This window comes from Pinus tabuliformis, chromosome 7 (assembly GCF_031772625.1).
Source record: "Pinus tabuliformis cultivar Carrire ecotype Pingquan chromosome 7, CPIR1, whole genome shotgun sequence".
Classification (NCBI taxonomy): domain Eukaryota; kingdom Viridiplantae; phylum Streptophyta; class Pinopsida; order Pinales; family Pinaceae; genus Pinus; species Pinus tabuliformis.
The window spans coordinates 1390051169-1390059324 of NC_142293.1; positions in this window are offsets into that span (position 1 = coordinate 1390051169).

Here is an 8156-nt window from a genome sequence, read left to right on the forward strand (position 1 = left end):
TATTCTCTGAAAAAATTTGCACACAATGAGCTTAGATCATTGTAGAATGACTGCATGGTGATTTTGTCTTAAAGAGAGACGGAATTATGTGAGAATTCGAAGAACAAAAAGATATTGTGACATAAAAAATTAATTTTTCTACACAGCCAATTCAAAAACAGAGAATTCTACATCAGAGACAAAGGAGTTTTTAATTTTTTTTTGATGAAACAGAGCATAGAATATAAGAAATAGATTAATAAAAACATGTTTATTGTGGTTTTATAATCTTTCTATAACAAAATTTTGTGTTTACGGAAGTAGCAAGTTCATATTTTTGAGGATTGGTTTCATCTCTTTGTCAAGGGCATCAGAAAAGAGGTAAGTATATACTGGAGAAGCATTTGAAGAGAGAAATTGATTTAAAATTTTATGATCATGAAATTTTATTCAGTCCCAGAATTGCATTTCGATTTTTAAAGGCCACTATTTTTCGTTGCTTTTTCTGAGCAAAATAAAATGAAATTTGAAAAAATGAAAAAATGAGTTTTCTTCAGAATGAGTGTTAGGCCCCCATACTACTAGTGTAACCCCTTATTGTTATTAGTACAACCCCCTTATTATATTTGTGTACCCATGTAGTCCCCATATTGTTACTATTGTGCCCCATAGAAGCCCACTATTGTTATTATTGTGCCCTTACATTATTATTGTTATGTCGGCTCTGATTAAATTAGGACTCCTTAGACTCCTATATATATAAAGGAAGTCTTGTCATTTGTATCATAAAAGAATAATTCATTTGTGTAATGTAAAGGAGGTTGCCCCCTCGAAGAGGTTGAATTCTAAGGCGTTGATCTATCTTTTCTATCTTTTTGTGAGCTGGTTTCATAACATTTGGTATTAGAGCTTTGGATTCTAGGGTTTCGCTGCTCCAAACAAGTCATCGCGGCATTTTTGCTATAACTTTTTTTCTGTGACATTTCAGAAGCTAAAAAAAAACCCATTTGAGAAGAAGTTGCGTTGAATCTCATGTCTACATTTCAGATCTTTTCATACTATATTTGTGGAGATATGATCTGAGGAAGTTGGTCCTTTTGCAGACTCTTGAATTACATTCCAAACAGGTGACTTGGGAAAAGCCATCATAACTTTCTCTCTGAGCATCAGATTGAAATTTCGTAAGAAGGTAGAGAAAGAGGACAGATTTTAGTTTCTTGTATATATTTTTAAGAGCCATAGGTCAAAACAATGACTTCTGGCGCATTGTACAAGTTCGCTCTACTGAAGTAGTCTATAATCAGGACACTGTGGGAGATTTCAGAACAAAGAGGAATACTGTAGGTTGCAATTTCAGAACTGGAAGATTTGAAATTACAGAGTTATAGTCATTTCAAGATCGAGCTCCTAAAATCAAGAAAAAGCGAGATGAGGAAGTTTGATGGCAAGGATCCTGTAAATTGGATACTACAGTTGGAGAAATATTTTGATCTACATGGTGTACCACTGTTACAAAATGTATGTATTGCATCTTTATATTTATAATTGGATCAATTTTTATGGTATAAAGGGCTTTGTTCTCGTAAACCGCTTGTTACGTGGTCAATTTTCATGGAGGAAATGATAGCACATTATGAGGATACAAAGAGAAACACCTTGTTTAGCCAATTGATAAATCTCAAACAAAAGTGTTCAATGGAAGAACATATTGAGGAATATCAAAAATTGAATATAAGGGTAAATGATATTCTAGAGAAGCAAAGGATTGATGTCTTCATAGGTACTTTAAAGGATAACATTCAACATGAGCTTTGTCTTTGGGAACCTGATTCATTGGAGAAGGCATTCAAGTGGGCAAGAAAAATTGAAAGTGAAATTATGGAAAGAAGGAATCCAACCACTCACGACTATAATTATGGAAGTTTTTCTTCTCCTAGCCTTCCACAACCTACAAGGGTGACACCACAACAATTGGAAGAAAAAAGAGAAAAAGGGATTTGTTACAATTGTGATAGCAAATGCACTAAAGGTCATAAGTGTGTTGAGAAGAAATTATTTTACATAGATTATGAAGAGGAAGAAGAAAAGACTCAAGAAACATCAAAAGAAGAGTATATACACCAAGAACCAACCCCAGAGAAAGAAGAAATGAATCCGAGCATATCTTGTAAAGCATTGGGAAGAATTACCACTCCTCAAACTCTCAAGATAGAAGGACATATCAAGAAGAAAAAGGTTCAAGAAGTGAAAGATCACATCGAGAAAGAAGAAATTAATCCAACCATATCTTGTAATGCATTGGCCAGAATTACCACTCCTAAAACCATCAAGATAGAAGGACAAATCAAGAAGAAAACGGTAATAGTGTTGATTGATTCAGGAAGTACCCACAATTTTATTCATTGTAAGGTAGCAAAAGAATTGAATTGCTTCTTATATCCAGCACCAGAGTGTCAAGTGATGGTTGCAAATGGAGGAACAATAAATTACTCTGGAAAGTGCCATAATATCAAGCTATCCATGGGAGAATATGTATTGACTAACCCAATGCTTTCCATTCCAATGGGAGGTGCTGATATTGTACTAGGAGTCCAATGGCTACAATCCTTGGGTACAATAGCTTTTAATTTTCAAGAACTTTTCATGAAATTTTCTGTGGAAGGAAAGTAAGTTGAATTAAGGGGTATTGAAGGGAAACCAAGAAAGATAATCAGCTCTAACGGTATGACAAAGCTTCTAAAAAGGGAACAAAGAGGTGTAATTGCACAATTATGTTCGTTAGATGTTTCCACAGTGGAATCATCTATTTCTCCAGATCTATAAAAAGTCTTGGACAATCATTCCAAGGTATTTGAGACTCCGAAAGGTCTCCCACCTATTCATGATCATGATCATGCTATTCATTTGATTCCAGGATGTGTTCCTCCAAACATCAGGCCGTACAGATATCCCTACGCCCAAAAGAGTGAAATTGAACATATGGTTGCAGAAATGCTAGAGGCTGGTATAATTCAACTGAATCAAAGTTCTTTCTCTGCTACAGTATTATTGGTGCACAAGAAGGATGGATCATGGCGCATGTGTCTGGATTATAGGGAGCTCAACAAGCTCACTATTAAAGATAAGTTTCCCATTCCTGTCATTGATGAATTATTGGATGAATTGCATGGATCAATTTACTTCACCAAGTTGGATCTTCGTTCAGGATATCATCAGATCAGAATGAAGACTAAAAACATTCCGAAAATAGCATTTAGAACTCATGAGGGTCATTATGAATTTTTGTTCATGCCTTTTGGCCTTACCAATGCACCTTCAACATTTCAACGTTTGATGAATTCCATTTTCAAACCATTCCTTAGAAAATTTGTGTTAGTATTTTTTGATGATATACTAATCTGCAACAAGTCTTGGAAGGATCATGTTGAACATGTTGACAGGGTTCTACAACTATTGGAGGAGAAACAATTATATGCAAAAAGATATAAATGTTTCTTTGGAGTACAAGAGGTGGAATATTTGGGTCATATTGTATCTCACGAAGGAGTTAAGGTAGACCCTAGCAAAATTAAAGCCATTAAGGAATGGAAAATCCACACATCCATAAAGCATCTGTGAGGATTTCTCAGGTTGACAGGGTATTATCGCAAGTTTGTTAAGAATTATGGGAGAATAGCAGCACCTCTAACATCATTATTGAAGAAAGATGCATTTTCATGGACTCTAGAAGCAACAAAGGCCTTCGAACATCTTAAAGAGGCAATGTGCCAATCACCGGTCTTAGCTGCACCGGACTTCACAAAAACCTTTATTGTGGAATGTGATGCTTCAGGAAATGGAATTGGTGCTATTTTAATGCAAGATGAAAGACCCATTGCTTTCGAAAGTCATCCAATCAAGGGAAATTTTTACACAAAGCTATTTATGAGAAGGAAATGTTGGCAATACTCCATGCACTTAAGAAATGGTGACCCTACCGATCATGATAGCCTTAAATACTTTTTAGAACAAAGATTATCCTCTGAAGAGAAACAAAAGTGGGTCACAAAGATGTTGGGTTAGGACTTTGAAATCATCTACAAAAAAAGGAAGCAAAATGTGGTAGCAGTTGCACTCTCAGGAAAGGATGCGGATGTGGAAACATTGTTGTGTGCCATTTCTATTATCCAACTAGATTGGATAAACGAAGCAAGGGAGGAATGGAAGAATGACGAAGAACTGTGGGCACTTATTTGAAAGTTACAACAAGATTCCAGTACTTTTGGTACATTTAGCTAGCAAAATGATTCATTATGGTACAAAGATCGCTTATACTTCTGTAAGAATTCCCAACTAAAACAAAAGATTCTTATGGAATTGCACACTTCTCCCTTACGAGGGCACTCAGGATTTTTAAAAACTTACCACCGGGTTAAGAAGGAATTTTTTTGGGATGGCCTTAAATTAGATATTCAAAAGTTTGCAGTGAAATGTTTGGTTTTCCAACAAAATAAAGTTGAAACAATTAAGACACTGGGTCTATTACAACCTTTATCCATCCCAAGCCAACATTGGGTGGAGGTTTCAATAGATTTTATCACAGGTTTACCCAAGTCTGAGGGAAAGTGTGTCATCATGGTGGTAGTTGACAGACTTAGCAAGTATGCACACTTTTGTGCATTATCACATCCATTTAAAGCAAGTACAGTTTCTACTGCATCTATGGAAACAATTCAAAAGCTACATGCAAACCCAAAGATTATTGTAAGTGACAAAGATCCCATTTTCACTGCAAATTTTTGGACAGAATTATTTTCTTGTCTTGGTAATCAATTAGTTCATAGCTCATCTTATCATCCTCAATCTGATGGGAAAACTGTGATAGTAAACAAATGTTTGGAAGGATATCTTCATTGCTTTGTATCTGATAAACAGACACAATGGGTCAAATGGTTTCCTCTGGTTGAATGGTGGTATAACACTTCCTTCCATACAGCAACAAAAATGACTCCATTTATGGCACTCTATGGATATTAGCCACCATCCATCACATCATATTTAAGAGAAAATTCTAAGGCTCAAGCAGTGGAACATCACATCGAACATAAATAACAAGTCCTCCAACTCTTAAAGGATAACCTCGTGTTGGCACAGAATAGAATGAAACAACAGGAAGATCAACATCGCAGTGAAAGAAGTTTTGATGTAGGTGATTGGGTATTCATATGGCTACAACCACATAAGCAAATATCCCTCAAGAAAGCTAAGAAGGATAATAAATTATCACCAAAGTATTATGGTCCGTACAAGGTGTTGCAAAAGATTGGTACTATGGCATACAAATTGGAGCTTCCTGTAGCTTCTCAATTGCACCCAATTTTCCATGTTTCATGTTTAAAGAAGGTTATAGGTGACAAGATCCCAGTTCAAACAATATTGCGAGAACTTGACGAGGAAGGAAAAATCATATTGGAAGTTGGAGCAGTCACCGAAACAAGAACTCGACAGCTACGAAATCAATCAATTTCAGAGTATCTCATCAAGTGGAAGAACTTACCCACTGAAGATTTCACATGGGAGGACAAGAATATTCTACAGAAGCATCAAGAACTGCTCAAGTGTTGAGGACAAAACTTTTTGAAGGAGAGGGGCATGTTAGGCCCCTATACTACTAGTGTAACCCGTTATTGTTATTAGTACAAACCCCTTATTATATTTGTGTACCCATGTAGTCCCCATATTGTTACTATTGTGCCCCATAGAAGCCCACTATTATTATTATTGTGCCCTTACAGTATTATTGTTATGTAGGCTCTGATTATATTATGACTCCTTAGACTCCTATATATAGAAAGGAGGTCTTGTCATTTGTATCATAAAAGAATCATTCATTTGTGTAATGTAAAGGAGGTTACCCCCTCGAAGAGGCTGAATTCTAAGGCATTGATCTATCTTTTCTATCTTTTTGTGAGTTGATTTCATAACATTGAGCCTAGTTATTCTCCATGCAGATAGTTTTCTCATATTCATTGCTAGTTGGGATATTTTTATGGTTCTTTCGACCCGTATTTTGATGATTGCATGGGTAAAACAGTTGCTAAATTGAAAGTGAATGCCTAGTCATAAAAAGGATTGGCACAACTTATTTTGTAGTGGAATTATACAAGGATAAAACCCTCTATTGTAGTGGAATTATACAAGAAGAAAACCCCCTGCACAAGTGAAAGAAGCTTTAATTTTTTTTTTATTAGTGTTTTCTCTGCGACTGTGTGACATTGCAAGGTTGGCTTGTTTTAGTGAAGATGTGAGGGTAAATGGATATTGGCTCCTTTAAGTGAAGTTGTTGATATTGCTAATTTGAGAGGGACATGAATCCTGTGTCAGAATGTATTACAAAATTCAAGTTTTATTTGTTGTCTTCTTTGAAGCTGCTCATCCAAAATGATTTATTGGTGTTATTTCTGGTGTTTTATCATGAGAGGAAGAATAATGTAAAGTTGTTGTATTTGTGTGTTGGTGGTGAAACCTCATCACACATCAGAGACATTCTTGTTCCCATCACTCCGGAATACATAGCCCAAGCAAAAAAAAATTCCACTGATAGGTGAAAAATATTACAAAGAGCAACACTTCAAAGAGAAATGATGAAATTTCCTTTTAGAAAAACAGAGGAAAGGAAAGGAGAAAAAAGTAAATAATGTCATCTACAAGGAAGGATAAAAAGTACATGAAGGTATAGATATCCTTTTACAAGTAGCTCGAGAGAAATATTTATCTTCAAGGGTCAGAGCCATAGGTACATCAGCAGGCTAGTCAACATATAGAAGCAAAAGGTCAAGGAGACAAAGGCAAGCATGAAGACATGCTTGAGAGTAAGCAAGGGGGAGATGTTGGCCCTCGTTTTTGATCAAATTTTGCTTATTAAAATCCACCTAAATTCCTTCATTTTCCACCATATACCATCCATATACACTTTATTTTGACCTTATTATGCATATTCAAGAAAATAAATTATGTTTTTCAATTTTTAGATATTTTTGCAAAAATTGGGTTTTAAGAGTGTTTTTGGACAGAATAAAATATTTCCGTAATGACTATGTCGATGACATATTTGCAAGACACTTGGGCTCGAGCTAGATACATGGGTGGAAAGCTTCAGAACTAGGACTAAACTAATTCCAATTGGTTCGGTCAAAACAAGCTAAATCAAGCCCAATCAAGGTCGTTCAAACATGACTAGTCATCCAAAAAATCCCTAGGAAATAGGGCAGTTTTATGATTTCATGGAATTTTCCATACTTTTAGTGATAGACTGGATGGATTCAACTTGGATAGGTGGATATGGATAGATATAGTTGTTAGAGATACTTTATAATAGTTTGTTTCATGATCTTCTATTTAAGCCAAAACTTTGAAGGCTTATGGCATGTAGAATTAATGTAGAATTTATGTAATTTGATTTTGAGACTCTTTGAAGAGTGAAAGATAATTGAAGAACCTATTTCATTTAAATTTGTTGTTCATGCTTGGTTGATTTACTGAAGTTTCTATAGCTGAGATTTCTTCGAGTGTGCAAGGCAAGGGTGGAGGGCCCCCACACCAAGCTAAGTGCACTTCTTGGTTAAATTTTCATAGTTTTCATAAATTAGTTCTTGTTTCAAATGTATTTAGATGTGTGATGATTGCTGAATGAATATTTCTTTAATTCTAATCTACATATGAAGGGACACATAGGAATTTAAGTTCCCCTTCTATTTGATCTTGAACTAAAACTGAATTTCATTCTCCTTTTCTTATTTGAAGTTAAGTCTGCATTTCTAGTTTGAAGCAATGGTGATTATGATATAGTAGAATTGTGAAGAAGGACAATCTGGTCCTCCTTAGTTAGGAGCCTCTTCTTTTACATCTTCTGCATCATAAACCATTGTTAATTAGTGATTTGGATTTATCTTCATGAAAATAGTATTGTAGGGAAGGACAACCTGGTTCTCCTAAGTTAGGAGCCTCATCCCTCACATATTACATAAGTAAATTGGAAATTGTTAAAATAGGTTTATATTTGTAATATGTACTTCCTTAACTCTTCAAAGTTTATCTTATAAGATTGGCTACATCTGATATCCATACACTGTGGACTTGCCTCCAAGTTTTACAAACCCGGATTGATAATGAATACCTGTGTTAGTTTGTGTTAATAA